We start from the raw sequence: 14,992 nt of genomic DNA on the forward strand, positions 1-14,992 counted from the left end.
TGCCTTTCTACTGAATGGGAATTTTCATTTCAGCCATATCCGGGTGATTGCTATGCATAGACTCGTTTCTCTGCTCATAACCTTACAACTGTGCAGTAGTGCTCATAACCTTTATAAGCCTCTGCAATAGTGATTTTTCCAAAACTTTGGCTCAAAGCCTTCTAAATTGATGCTGAAAAATTGATCCCCTTAAAATCTGACATCTAGTCTCTGTTTCTCCACCATCCCGAGTGTGAAGGCTTTCTGTCTTCACAGTGTCGAAAGATTTTCAGGATCAAGAAGCAAACACGGAATCACCCTATTCCCCCAATGATTTTTAATGAAAATCGGTAATAAGATCAGGTACAACTCCAAGAGAAGACATTGGAAAAGAACCGAGCTGGGTCTGTAAGGTGCCCCCACCCCAAGGGATGGCACCCACGGCCGCACTGAACCAGGCTCACTAGTGATCTGTCATACTTGTTTAAGACTTTGTCACCATCTGATCAGTTGAACTTATATTTGCAAATACTTGGTTTCTTCCTTGGTTTTTATGCTTCCACATGGAAAGGTTAACAATAATGTAAGGCCATTAGTTTGAAAATAAATAAATATGTAATATATCATGATTGTCAAGGGCACTTTGGAACAGCTGATTTAACCCATTACATCCACCCAAAGCCACTGCCATCAACTAGATTCCAACTCCTAGTGACCTTATCTAGGGTTTTGGAGACTGTAAATCTTTGAGGGAGCAGAGCAGGCAGTGTCTTGTCTTTTTCCCAGTGCTTACCCCTTGATACCTGCGTGCTTTCACTCCTGTGACTTCACTCACTAACCATTGAGAAATAGCCGCAATGTAACTCAGTTGGAAGCTGGTCATCATTGTTAATCCAATCAGCCCAATCAGGGTTAGTCACTGAGAAAAAAAATCAACCTGTATTCAGGTCAAAATGGTTTCACTTCAGAATTCTAACAAGAGAATTGACAGGACATGAGTTCTTGCCATAAGCTCATCATGTGTAGGAGAGAGGAACAACCCCCTTTTCCTAGACTCTTTCAAGTCTCAGCTATTACCTTTCCAAGTTGATCAGGTATCAAGAGGAGTCTTGTGGGAGGCCAGGTTGACTAAAGAAAAAAATCCAGTAACATTCATACATGTATAAGAAAGAGCTTAATATAGAAAAAAATCCAGTAACATTCATACATGTATAAGAAAGAGCTTAATATCAAGAAGTAATTATCAAGAAAGCATCCCAGCCCAGTCCGACTTAAGTCCATAGTCTGATACTAGTCCATAAATCCCTCTGTAGATTTACCCAGCCACATGCAGTGACATAGCAGGAAGATCACAGGCTGGTGGGTGTAAAGTCACATGGATCCAAGGTTGGTGGAAACGTGACAGGGCCCCTCAGAGAGTGGCCAGTCAGCAGATTCAATCAGTTCCCAGTGTCTCGCACTCATACCGTTAAGGAGTCATCAGACTGAGACTTGATTGACAGGGTGGACTCCACCACGACACTTTGACATCTTCAAGTTAAACATAAAATTATCTCAGGGATTTCACTTGAAGCTTATCAAGAAGCTCATGACGTTTAAGCCTCAGGACTTTTGCACAAGCTCCGTTCTAGGTCATGGAGGGATCTTCGCCTGTGTGAGGCCTGGAGTCTTTGTCATTTTTTAAAAATGTGTGGTTGTGAAGAAAAAAAATATTGTGGTTGCTGTGAATTTTTATTCTAAATAAGTATCCACTTTTGTTGCTGTAGTTGACAGATTCTCTCCTAGTTCAGGAGGCTTCTCCACTCTCAGTCTCTGCCATCCAGTTAATGCTGACTCACCACAGTCCTATAAGACAAGGTAGAACTGCCTCGGCCAGTTTCCGAGATTGGACCTTTACAGGAGTAGAAAGAACTGTCTTTCTTCCTCGGGGCAGCTGGTGGTTTCAAACTGCTGGCCTTGCAGGGAGCTTAGGACCTCTTAGGAGGGTCTTGGAGGACAATTCAGGGAATCGGCTCCAGGGAAAGGTGCTCTTCCTGTGTCAGCATGAGGCGGGGGACCTTGTCTCTTTTTCATATTTGTGAGCCCAGTGTTTCTTGACGATCTCCATGCGTCTTGACAACCATCTCCCTGGGTCTAGGAGGGTCTCAGCACGGGGACCTAAGTCCAGGGGTGCCCTTTGCTCCTGCCTCTTCTTTCTTGATGATAATCAAGTATTCACTTGGGTCCCTAATCTTCTAGTTATAATGTGTTTTTCTCCTTGAAGTGGTCTTTTCCAGGCCGGATAAGCTTTAGCTCCCACAGAAGCGAGATCTCCTTCAACCCACACACACGCTTTGGCACTGACTTGTCTTCCTCTCTGCACTCCCTGGAATCTGAGGAGCCATACTTGCTGACTGACCCCTGCAATGCCCCGAGCCTCTGCCCCGTGTTTCTCTCTGACCTCTCCTCTCCCAGACTCCCCCTGGCCCTCCTTCCCAGCCCTGCTGGCCTTCTCCCTCTCTAGCATCCAGGTTTGCATCTACCCCAGGCCCCTTGCACATGCTCTTTTTGGTCTGCCTTAAGATTTCCAAAGGATTTTGTCAAAGGTCCCTTTCTAAGTGAGGCCATGCCGGACCATTCTGTTCACTGCCACAGCCTCTCCTGGTTTGTTTTCTCCCATGGCGTCTTCTGCCTCACTATTTTGAAGCTCCTGGCCGTCAAGACATTTGTTTCATGTGTTGTAGAGTCCCTACCCTCCCCGCTACATAGAATAGTGCCCAGCACACAGTGGGTGTTCTGCGCTGCAGGAGGGCCGGAGTGAATGGGACGGGGCAGTGCTGATGCTAACTCCACCAGCTCGTGGATGGTGACACTTGCAATTAGATAGACTGGGGACCAGGAAACACTTGCAGAGGCACGCCGGTCTCAGCTGTAGAACATCATTCAGCTTTCCCACGGTGGGAAAGGCTGGCAGCCTTGCCACAGCTGACAGGGCAGACAGACAGACTCCGAGGGCTCACAGTTCAGTCCTTAACCCGGAATTATGCTTGTTTAAAGGGATCCACAGCCCTTCTTCTCTGGGACATGGTGAAAACTAGTCTCTCCTGGGGACAAAGGGTTGGCCCTTTGAATCAGTTAGGGACAGCCCATCTTGAGAAGGCCTAGCTTCGCAGATCAACTCCTTCTCCCCACTCCCACTTCGTTGACTCCTCCACACACCTGCACGCAGGTTCCCACAACAGAGTGTGTTCCAGGGACCCCGCCCCAGAGTGGCAACAGCTCCCTTATACTTCAGGCATCCATTCAAGCAACGTTTGTTCAATATTGCGTGCTCACCTGGTACTGAGCTAGGCTCTTGGAGACTCAGTGGTGAATAGGATAGAGTCAATACTTGCATGGGGGCTTGTAGTCTGGTAGGTGGATACTTGGGAACAAGTAATGAGACTGCTGCATGATAAGGACCAGGGTCGGGTAAGCTCAGGACACAACACAGAGAATGTCCACTATGCTCATGGTTCAGTGGGGTTTTGCAGAGGCTGGACTGGCAATGAGGTAAGGCAAGCAGTAGAGAGATGAACAAGGGGTCTAGTCAAGAATGAAATGGCACAAAATAATTTATGAGTTATGAAGGGTTCATGGGGGAGAGGGGGTGGGGAATGAGCCGATATTAAGGGCTCAAGTAGAAGGCAAATGTTTTGGGAATGATGATGGGAACAAATGTGCTTGACACAATGGATCTATGTATGGATTATGATAAGAATTGTACGAGCCCCCAATAAAATGATTTTTTTTAAAAAGAAAGAATGAATCGGCCATATGATTCTCCAGAATAGGCAAATACACAGAGACCATCGTTTGTGAGTGGTGACTTGGAGGTGGGAGGGAGTCACTGCCTAGGGGGTGATCAGTGAAAATCTGGAAGTGGCTAGTGAAATGCATCATAGTGCTGTTTGTACATTATGTACAATGTGTAAAATTGGGAAGAGAAAGCATCTGGGTATGTGCTTCTATGGTTAGTTGATGTCAACTCAGGGCAAGCCCATGTGACAAGTAGAACTGATCCCATAGACTGTCTAAGCTAAATCTTTATGGTCTTTCTCCTGTGGAACCATTGGGTGGATTCGAACCACTGACCTTTCAGTTAGCTCTTGACAGAGCACCTCCAGGGTTCCTTTTGGTGTATGTACTACGTACGAGAGGACTTCAAATGGTTCGGGAGAAAATTGCATGATCTTTTAATTCCACGTTGCTACAAACTTGTTCACACACACACAGAAATTACAAGATTTTTTTTCCTACCAACTTTTTGAAACCTCCTGGTCTATATGCAGGCTGCCACTGTTCTGCCAGCTTGTCCTACTCTTGTGACTGCCATGTTGCTGGGGCACTATCAACTATGCCACTGGGATTCCAAAAACCAGCAGGGTTGCCCATGGTGAACAGAATTTTAACCCTGAAAGACTGGGAAGAAAGGCGATCTATTTCTAAAAATTGGCCAGTAAAAACCCTCTGGATCACAACAAAATTGTGTCTGATACACTGATGAAAGATCAGCCCCTCGGGTTAAAGACACTCAACATAAAGTGGACCTACTGGCATGGATGGAGCAAGGCTGTGGGGGCCTTCATCTGCTGATGAGGCACAACTCCAATAAGGAACTCGCTGCAAGTATCTATTAGTAATCAGAACCTGGGATGGGCCAAGGATGGATCTAGGAAAGTGGAAGCAGTAGGCAACGAAATGAAGATCTCTCTCCTAGACAGGCATTCGTGAGCTGTAATGCACTGGTCTTCATCATTTTGAAGGAGGCAATCAGCTGGGTTTCTATGCTGTGTGTGCTATGATAATAGTGTGTAGTCGGAAGATCCGTTAATATGACTATCATTCAAATGTACGCGTCACTATGAAAGCAAGTGATGACGAAACTGGGAACTTAGCAGCCTGCGTTGGATCAAACATGCAACCAGGCTGCTCTGATGGTTCCTGGGGCCGGGAATGGCAAAGTTGGAAACTGAGAAGACTGGCTGGAAGCTTGGCCTTGGTGATAGAAAGCACCGGGGGATCACATGCTAGAATGGTGCAAGGCCGCCACTTACTGACTGCAAACACCTTTTCTCAACAATAGAGAGAGCCAGCAGTACAGACGAGTTAAGAGAGATGAGCTGTGTCTGAGACCACCAGCTCTGTCTGCTCAAAGCTAGTCCTGGTTGCACTTACTCTGGCCTTATGCTTCTGCAGGGAACTGCCGCCGAGGTCCACGTAGGGAGAAGGCACGGGGACGGGAGTTATCTGCTCCATAGGGACCTCCCTTGGGGGAAGTCTTACCTGAGGTCAGTGAACCGCAAAGAACCTGGAGCCCTGAGAACCAGGGCTCCACACATTCCAGAGACAGCCCTTGGCCAGCTCACTGACGTTCAAATTGGGAGCATGTTTTCCCACCGTCTCATGATCCTGGATATCAAACATGGAGAAATCAATGATTTCAACACTTTTAGGAAGATTGAGACATAGTCTCAGCTCCCACTGCCAAAGGCGCTGGTCACTGACCTCCAAAGAGCCACAAGGTGACACAGTGATCCTGGGCAGACCCAGCAAGTCCCGGCCACCACCGAGATGTTGCCCAGGCAACCCAAACCCACACCCCCAAGTCGTCATAGCCCCTGTTCTCCTGGGGTCTAGAGGAAAGGAGGGTAAACGCTGTTCCAGGAGAGGGAAGGTGGGAAGGGTGGGGGTGGAGTCAGGGAAAGAGGACCCACACACACCCAGGAGGTCTGGAGAGAAATGGGAGGGGCTGGTGATGAAGTTGATGAAAGTGGTACTCCAACAACAGGAGCACCTACTGAGGGCTCCCCCGACTGCATCCCCAGAGGGGGGAAGGGTGGGCTAGTCCATCCAGGTGTGAGGTGGTGGGGGCATGGGTAGTCATGCCCTTGCCCCTCTCCCCTCATCACATAGAATGATGGGGCCTACACCTCTACCCAGGGATGCCTGTTTAGATCAGGTCTTTAAAAAGGGATAGTCGGGGTCACCAGCAGAGCTGGCACCCTCCCCTAGGCCACAGCCGACCCTGACCCTGTGTGGGGAAGTCACAGATGACCCTGACCCTGTGTGGGGAAGTCACAGCTGACCCTGACCCTATGTGGGACAGTCACAGCTGACCCTGACCCTGTATGGGATGGTCACAGCTGGCCCTGACACTAGGGGGCAGTCACAGCTGGCCCTGTGTGGGACAGTCACAGCTAACCCTGACCCTGTGCTGTGTGGGATGGTCACAGCTGACCCTGACACTCTGGGGGGCAGTGACAGCTGACCCTGTGTGGGAGGTCACAGCTGACCCTGACCCTGTGCTGTGTGGGATGGTCACAGCTGACCCTGATGCTCTGGGGGGCAGTCACAGCTGACCCTGACCAGCAGACCTTGACCCTGTTTGGGCAGCTGTCCTGTGGTACTGCCAAGCCTGAGCTGACCCTGTCCTCACCCCCCTCCTCCCAGGTCCTCAGAGGTTGTTTCTGTCCATGGTCTGTGAACTTGGACTGCGTTAGATGGTGCTGTTTGTAGGCCAGTCCACCTAGTACACAGTGGCAGATGATGAACTGGGAACTCCTATGAGGCCCAGGAGGCAAAAGGCCCTAAAAGGACAGGGGGGTGGGGGTAGCATGGAGGGTCCCTGATGCCTCCCTGTCCACTTACTGCCTTCCCTCTGCGGGTCCAGTTACAGGAGACCAAGTGGAGGCCGAAGGCCAGAATCTTACTTGGCATCCACTCCAAGAAAGGGGCCAGCAGAGATCAGAGACTCCGCCCAGGAGTCTGAGATGATGCAGAGGGGTCCTGGGACTGGACAGCACCCTGAAGACCCCCCAACTCTGTCCTAAGGTTTTACTTCTCAAGGACCTCCAGTCTCCCCTCAAGAGTATCAACCACCACCCTCTCTCTACCCTGTGCTGGTCAGGAACAAAGTGGCTTTCTTCAGAGGTGTGGGACTATCAGACTTAGTCTTTTAGATTGTTTGTACCTCTCATCAGCCTGGGTGCCGTAGTGCACGTGTTTAACTCTGCACAGAGGGTCCCAGGCTGCTGGCCTCTGGGCTGGCGTACCACACCTTCTCCCTGGGAGCCACAGACCCCCTCAGGCTGGGAAGGCTTCTTTCACTCTCAAATAATGAGGTTCAGCCTGTGTTGCACGTCTTTTATGCAACCTGCAGCCTCACAGAACCTATCGCTCTGACCCCTTCAAATCAGCAACAAAATTCCAGGAGAGGCTGGTTCCCATCACGATGGAGACCTGGTGGTGCTGTGAAGTGCTGGGCTGAGATCCGCATGCTCAGCAGTTCGAAAGCACCAGTAGCTTGCAGGAGAAAGACTGACCTTTCTACTCCCGGAAACAGTTAACAGCTCAGAAGCCCACAGGGGTCAACTGAGTCACCATCAACTTGGTGACAGTGAGTACTACACACAGAGAGTAAGAGGCTGCTCTGAACCCCCAGCCTCTTCCTACCCACCCCTGGGGACTTTCAGGCTCCCCATGCGGTCCTCCGACCTACAAGGACATCCTCCAGTGTGCTACCTTGGCCAGGACAGCAGGGGCTTCACGGATAGACTGGTTAAGTAAATGACCGAACCCTCAGCTTCTGTGTTATCTTATGGCCTGCGGTCCTTCACTCAGCCCCCAGGGATGAATGCCGTGAATCACAATGGATCCTCCCATGCAGTGTTTTTAAAGATGTAATCTCAACCTCACTTTACAAATGAGAAATAGGCTTTCTCAAGGGCAGACACTCAATGTGGGTGGGGCAGACCACTTCTTGAAGGGGAAGTAACTTAGGGCTGCCAACCACCAGGGCAGAAGTTCAAAACCACTAGTTGCTCTGGGGGGGAAAGGGCTTTCTATTCCCATAAGGGTTCCCGCCTCAGAAACCCACAGGGTCCGTTCTACCCTATCCTGTAGGGTCGCTGTGAGTTGGCATCAACGAGGACTGGGTTTGGTGTTTGTTTTGTCTTTTCTTCCACAGAGACGGGCTTTGTGGACACACTTTGGGTGGCTTGTCACATGCTGGTCTGACAGTCTTTCTGGCACGTCAGTCCTCAAACCTCCTGATTTATCATAGGGGCAAAGTCAGGAAGAGAGAGCTGAAGGGCTTTCCAAGCTCACAGCTGGGGGCAGAGGCCCCCTGTGCTGGGAGGACAGGGTGCTCCAGCTGTCGATCGGCTGTATCTTGGAGCACCATAGCTGTAAGTCTCTAAGCCTCCTAGTGGATCTCCTGAGCTGGGCTGCACTGGCACTGTGTCCAGCTGGGGCAGGAGGGAGCTTTTACCATCCCTGACCCTCTGAGGCAGAAGCAGCCAGGCTGCAGGGAGAACAGAGGGAACACGCGGTGGAGCCCATGTTCTGGGCTTTGACTGCTGGACTTGGAGCAGACTCTGGGCTCTCCTGTGGAATGGGGTGTTTTGTGGGGACCGACTGGGTTTTCAGGAAGATGCCATAATTAGTTAGCAGTAGGTTTACGGGGTAGCGTCATTTTGAAGTGTTTAAAAATCATCCACTAAAATCACAGAAACCATTTACATTTATTTACCTCCTACCATGTGTGCTGACTTTTCTCCATTTAACAACACGAGTGTATGTCCAAATTACAGGACCTGCTGGGGGGTAGCAAAGGTTCACTCTATCCCCAGAAAAAAATGTATGCAGGACAATTCACCTGCGTCAGGTATGCCAGTACCTAGTGCCCAACCAGCTTAGCAAGTCTGTCGATGTCATATAGATCACGGTCTGATCCACAGACACTCGGACACAAGGTCAGACAGACAGCCACACGACTGTCAGGTGAATGAGAGGCAGGGGCTCAGACCAGGAACCCCCTCCCCCCTTATGTGTCTTGTGGCAAGAGGTGGGGCGTGAGTGCCTCCTGCAGCAAACAGGGTTCACCCTTCAAGGTTGAGGTGGGGTAATGAACCAGATTAGGAACACTAGGTCATGGACATGAGTCATAGACCGATCTCTACGGTCACGCTTCAAATGGACTCATGAATGAAACTGCACATTTTCGTTAAGAAACAACTTGTTTTATTTGAAAACGTTATTATATACTATTAACTTATAAATGAAACTGACACTATCTATGTAAACCATATAATACGTAACATGCAGCATTTGCAATATTGGGTCACTTGGGTCGGTGAGTCTGACAATCCCCCACTGCACTGTTTGTCTTTGCATTTGATGTTTCCTTTTTAAGAGCTTTCTTATTACATTTACATTTATTACTGAAGTAACACTTTCATGAATGAAACTGATTTGCTGAATTAACACCTAATTTACATGAGCATCAAATTGACCTGTATCCATAGAGATAGGTATACCTAGAGAGAATGTTGAGATTAGGAGGCTTAGAAGAAAATGAATTTGGCTAACTCTTATCATGAATTTTCAGAAATTAGTTCAGGGCTATTTGAAAACGGCAATGAAGGAAGTGCATCATTAGGGTCATTAGCAGAATTCAATCAAGAAGGACAACCCTGGGTCCTTTGGCCTTTCCTAATGTGATTCAGTTTATTTACCAAAGTGAATTTAACAAAGACCAACCTACAGGAGTCACTAAAGAATAGTTTGACAACCTGGACATCTGATGCTTTACTGAACACAATGCAATAACATCCTGTGGTGTTTGCATTACAGAATACACAGAAGACAACCAACTACGGATACTGCCTTGCTCACATGAATATCATGCTCACTGCATTGATGGCTGGCTGGCTGACAACTTGACCTGTCCCATTTGTTGCAGGAAAATCATAGATTCTGGTGACAGATAAAAATTTGAGATCTGAACTCTGCTCTACAGACTAATAAAATCATGCACAGAAAGTTAAAAAAAAAAGAAAATGAATTTGGATATGCACTTGTGTTGTTAAATGGAGAAAAGTCAGCACACCGGGTAGGAGGTAAATAAATGTAAATGGTTTCTGTGATTTTAGTGGAGGAAATTGAAATGTGTCAAAACAACCGTAAACCTACTGCTAACTAGGTAATCATGGCATCTTCCTGGAAACCCAGCCGGTCCCCACAAAACACCCATTCCACAGGAGAGCCCACAGAGTCTGCTCCAAGTCCAGCAGTCAAAGCCCAGAATATGGGCTCCACCGCGTGTTCCCTCTGTTCTCCCTGCGGCCTGGCTGCTTCTGCCTCAAAGGGTCAGGGATGGTACAAGTTCCCTCCTGCCCCAGCTGGACACAGTGCACAGCACGCACAGCCCAGGAGATCCACTAGGAGGCTTAGAGACTTACAGCTACGGTGCTCCCAGATGCAGCCGTGCTCGACAGCTGGAGATCCTGAGGTGGAAGACAGACACCGCTGCCCTGCTGACCCAAGGATCTGAACTGATGACTCAAGGAGGGGAAAGGACTGAGAGGTGGCTCCCATTCTTAGGGCCAACAGCACCTCTAAGCTAACCTGTGTTTCCACTGGCCACCTGACAGCAGATGGCATTAATGAAAAGGACAGTCACACGAGGGACAGGCTTAATGCAAGGACACAGTCTAAATCACCCTGTTTGTGGAAGGAATCTGGTTGATAGCCATACCAACTCTCAGGGTGCGTCTCCTTTGTCCCAGCACCCCATTCCTGGAGTCTATCCTCATTTGAGAACCCAGGTCCTACCAGCATTGCTGAAAGGACTCCCATTCTCACGGCCTGGTGTTCAGTGCGGCACCTGGCCACACCGTGCCTCTGGTCCAGGAGGGAGACCCTCCACCCCACTCCGGCCCTACTGGGGGACCACAGCCTCTTGGCCCACATGCTCTCAGCCTCTAGGGTTTAGGGGTTTCTGGCCTCCTGGGATCCCCAAGACCTTCATACATGGGTGCTCTTTTCCATGTGGTTATCGGGCCCAGTTGTGAACCCCTTTAGACTATAAAACCTGAAACTTGTCCTGTCTGTCCTAAAACCCCACTTGGATAACAAAGCGGGCTACTGTGTGAATTCTTTCAGCATGTGAAGAAACCTAACAGCTGGTTCAAGTGTTTCAAAATGAGGGTGAACTTGCATAACATTAAAAGGCAAGTCCCAGAGACTGGACGGACATGTGACCAAAGTTGGCTTTGATTCTGTTGCCGTTGAGACTACACAGCAACACATACAACGAGAAGCCAGCTTCTTCATGCACCACTCAGCGACGAGCTCCGAGCTCGGTGACCGGGCTCACCCTCCCTCATCCTGGCTGTAGGTGTCCTGGTTCTGGGTCGGGCTGATGAGGGGAAGGTCCACAACCTGAAACCACCAGCCGCCCCACCCCCGGGAGCAAGGAAAGACAGGCTGTCTCCTTCCATCAAGAGTGACCCTGTGGAGGGTCTTCCTCTTTTCCATGACCTTCTACTTAGGAAAGACCTAAGGGTGAGGCTACCTGACTGAAAGCAGAAAATGAAAATGAGGGTGTGCATCTTCAGCCTCCGATTCTTTCTTGGTTTCCAGGAAAGCTTACAGCTGGGTCCTCAGGCTCCTGCAGAGAACCTAGACGAGTTCGCGGAAGGACCCGAAAGTTCTGGTCTCAGTTCTCCAGCTGAAGAGCTCAACCATCCCTCTCCAGTGACAAGGACAGTAAACAAGCCCTAGTTATGGGCGGACACTTGGTTGTCCTTTCATTTTCAAATACAAATAGACAATCATGGTGACACAAGTAAGACGAGTAAACAAAACTATCACGGCCCTCTCCGAGGAGATAAGAGACACTAGATTGTCCTGGAGGTAGTGTTTGAAAGCGAATTGCCCCCCCTCCCTTAGCCAGCCCAGTGAGGGGCAGCCCAGCCCCCGGGACATGGCTGGGTGTGCTCTGCATGGAATGGAGGACATTTGGGTGCACATGGTCACGAGTCCTGCCTTGGTCGGAGAGCCCTGGACCAGTCTTGTAAGCTTTTCTATCTGCCATGGTGTCTATGCCAAATCATGGTCCCTTTCCCACTCCTGGACTCCTCCACCCCTGCAACTGTGGGGAACTGGTCTGCTGCCAGTCGTGACTTTGTGACAATTCTTTTTGTCCATGTTCTATTTAAGTGTGAAGTTTTTGTGAATCCTCAGGCATCATTGTGGTCTCGTACTGATAGTCTCCCTCCACCAGGTGTCGTCTGTCTTTGTCTTGTCCAAGACTTACAGAAATGTGTCACTGTGAAGTATATTTGTATTCGGGGTCTCTTTTCTCCCTTAGAACACTACAGAAAAAGGAAGATAGATATAGTACTGTAGACTCAAACTCACAGGCACCAAGTCAATTCCGACTCATAGCACCCGGCAGGACAGGGCAGAACTGCCCCTGCGGGTTTCCAAGACTAGAACTCCTTATGGGACTAGAAAGCCTCATCTTTGTCCTGAGGAGTGACTGGGAGGTGCCAAGTGCTGTCCTTGTGGTTAACAGCCCAACAGGTAACCTACTCGGCCAGTACAGGTGAGTTCAGGTAAATCCAGGGAACCAAAAAGAACTTTGGGGGTGAGAGGGTGGGGAGGGAGGGAAAAAGGAGGAGCTTATACCAAGGGTTCAAGTAGAAAGGAAATGTTTTGAAAATGATGATGGCAACATAGGGACAAATGTGTTTGGTACAATTGCTGTGTGAATTGTTATAAGAGCTGTAAGAGCCCCCAGTAAAATTACATAGATATAAGATATATAGAGAGAGAAGAACATGGACCACATAATTTTATATAACCAGGTTTTTTCCTTAAAAAAATTAAAACCAAGTAAATTTTTTTAAAAAAGAACTTTTGGAAATGAAACATTATAGGAGTAGAAGTAAGTTTTTTAGTAAGAGTGGTAGGATGAGGTCAGGAAACCTCCCCACAAAAGAGTAAAAGACAAAAGATGGAACATAGGAAAGAAACTGTGTGTGTGTGTGTGTGTGTGTGTGTGTGTGTGTGTGTATGTATTCACAGTACCACTTCAAGCAGACCAACTTATGAGTTCCATATAGTGAAAGCAGAGTAAATTAAAGGAAGGAAGTAAAAAACTGATTTCCAACCTAGTAGTCTTTATTCCACAAATCAGTCAAGTATGACTAATAGACTACTGACATCATAAGACACATGAGCTGTAAATAATTTCCCTCCTATTCACCCTTTCTCAGAAGCCACCAGTGGAAAATGTGTTCTGTCCAAATAAGGAGCAAACCAAATGGAGAAGACAGGGAACTGGGGATGGATCCTGGGAAGTGTCAAAGGTCCTCCTCAGGATGACAGGAGCAGTCGGCATGTGCCTAGCTGTGGACCAAAACCTAGAAGACAACCTGTCCCGATGTAGGAAGGCTTCGTCAGGAAGATGAGGCTGATGGAATGCCACATGCCACAGGTCACATATCGTATTATAGTTGTTACAGACATTCTGAAGTTGTTTGTTTGAAACTAGCTGAGTGTTGCGAAAGAAAGTTGGCTTCAATTTTACATTTCCTCCTCACTTTTCACCCTGCAGACCGGGGTTCAGGTCTGCAGAGTGAGAAGGGTTAGGTTCTTTTTTTTTTTTTTTTAAATATGGAACGCTTCACGAATTTGCGTGTCATCCTTGCGCAGGGGCCATGCTAATCTTCTCTGTATCGTTCCAATTTTAGTATATGTGCTGCCGAAGCGAGCACGGGTTAGGTTCTTAACACGAGGAATTCGGCGGGCTTTCTCTCTCTCGTTTTAATTTAAGTTTTATTCTTTTCTTAAAATTTTGTTCATTTTCATTGTTTTTTCCCTTTTCTCTCGTGGAATAACACATTCAAAGAAAAACGGACTAGAGGTAGCTCCACAGCCCGCCACACTCTCCTCTTTTCTTCCCAGGTGCCTTCCCTCCTTCCCTGCCTCTCTGCCCCACCCGCCAGCTCCTCCTGGTCTTCAAAGTCTTGTCTTTTGAGGTGGAAACCATTTCTTCTTCATAATAATGATGTCGTGAAGGCTTTACCTTTGGGATTGACTCCCCCTGCTGAGCACCACGTCCTCTGATTTCGCCCATGTCATGGGGTGTTTGACGGACTGGGCACTGCTTTTGCAGGATCATAATCTTCCATTGTGTGGATATACCAGAGTTGGTGTTTATTTCTCCGCAGTCCACGGTTGGGATGTTTCCAGCTCTTTGCACGATTATGGATATTGCTGCAGTAAACATGGGTGTGCATGTATCTGATTATGTTTTGGCGTCTCTTTAGGGTATACACCGAGTCCAGAGGTGACGGGATCATAAGGCATTTGTAGCTGCATTTGTTGAAGGCAGGGCCACGGTGTTTTCTGTCGCAGTGGTGTGATTCTGCAATCCCACCAGCAATCTGTGCGCACTCAAATCTCCACATCCTCTCTTCGTGGCCAGCAATCGTTATCTTCTGTTTTGTTTTTCAGTTTTGCTAAGAGTTTTGGTGTGAGGTGGTAGCTTATTGTTTAAATTTGACTTTCTCTTAGAGTTAATGAGCACAAGCATTTCTCCATATGATTGTTGACTGCCTGGGTGTCATCTTAGTAAATTGTCTATTCATGTCGTGTCGTTTTTTAACTGGGTACTTTGTGTTTTTCTTATCAAGGTGTTGTAGTTTTCGATAGGCTTTTGAAATTAATCCTTTATCTGATATATCATTGCAATATTTCCCCCAATCTGTGGGTTCTCCTTTTGCTCTTTTGATGAAGTCTTTTGATGTACAGAGATGTCACATTTTTGGAAGGGCCAAGCCTTCTATTTTGTCTTTGGTAATGTGGGTGTTTTCCTTTATGTTTGGTAGTGAACTTATGCCTTGTATTAGGACCCCTAAGTTTGTCCCTATTTTTTCCTTGAGTCTTATGGTTATAGGGTTTCTATTTAAGTCTTTAGTTGATCTTGAATTCATGTTTGTACATGATGTGAGGTATGGGTCCTGTTTCAACCTTTTACAGGTAGAGATCCCTATTTTTCCTGTATTGTTTACTGAAAAGGCATTGTCTTCCCCCACTTAATATATTTTAGTTCTTTTTAAAAAAGCAAGTGCTTAAAATTATAGCTTAAATTTTATTGTTCAAAAACTAAAAAACATCCTTTCAAGGGCCCATAGAATAT

General features: G+C 47.7%; 1 non-coding gene across 1 annotated transcript; it reads right to left on the reverse strand.

Moving 5' to 3' along the window:
- Positions 1–13,458: 13,458 nt before the first annotated feature.
- On the reverse strand, positions 13,459–13,565 carry LOC115870909. The gene has a single exon (XR_004046989.1). It is a non-coding gene; the product is annotated as a U6 spliceosomal RNA (small nuclear RNA).
- Positions 13,566–14,992: the final 1,427 nt, after the last annotated feature.

Source organism: Echinops telfairi, unplaced genomic scaffold, assembly GCF_000313985.2.
Source record: "Echinops telfairi isolate 266 unplaced genomic scaffold, ASM31398v2 ScPeMD7_2573;HRSCAF=3158, whole genome shotgun sequence".
In the NCBI taxonomy this organism is placed as follows: Eukaryota; Metazoa; Chordata; class Mammalia; order Afrosoricida; family Tenrecidae; genus Echinops; species Echinops telfairi.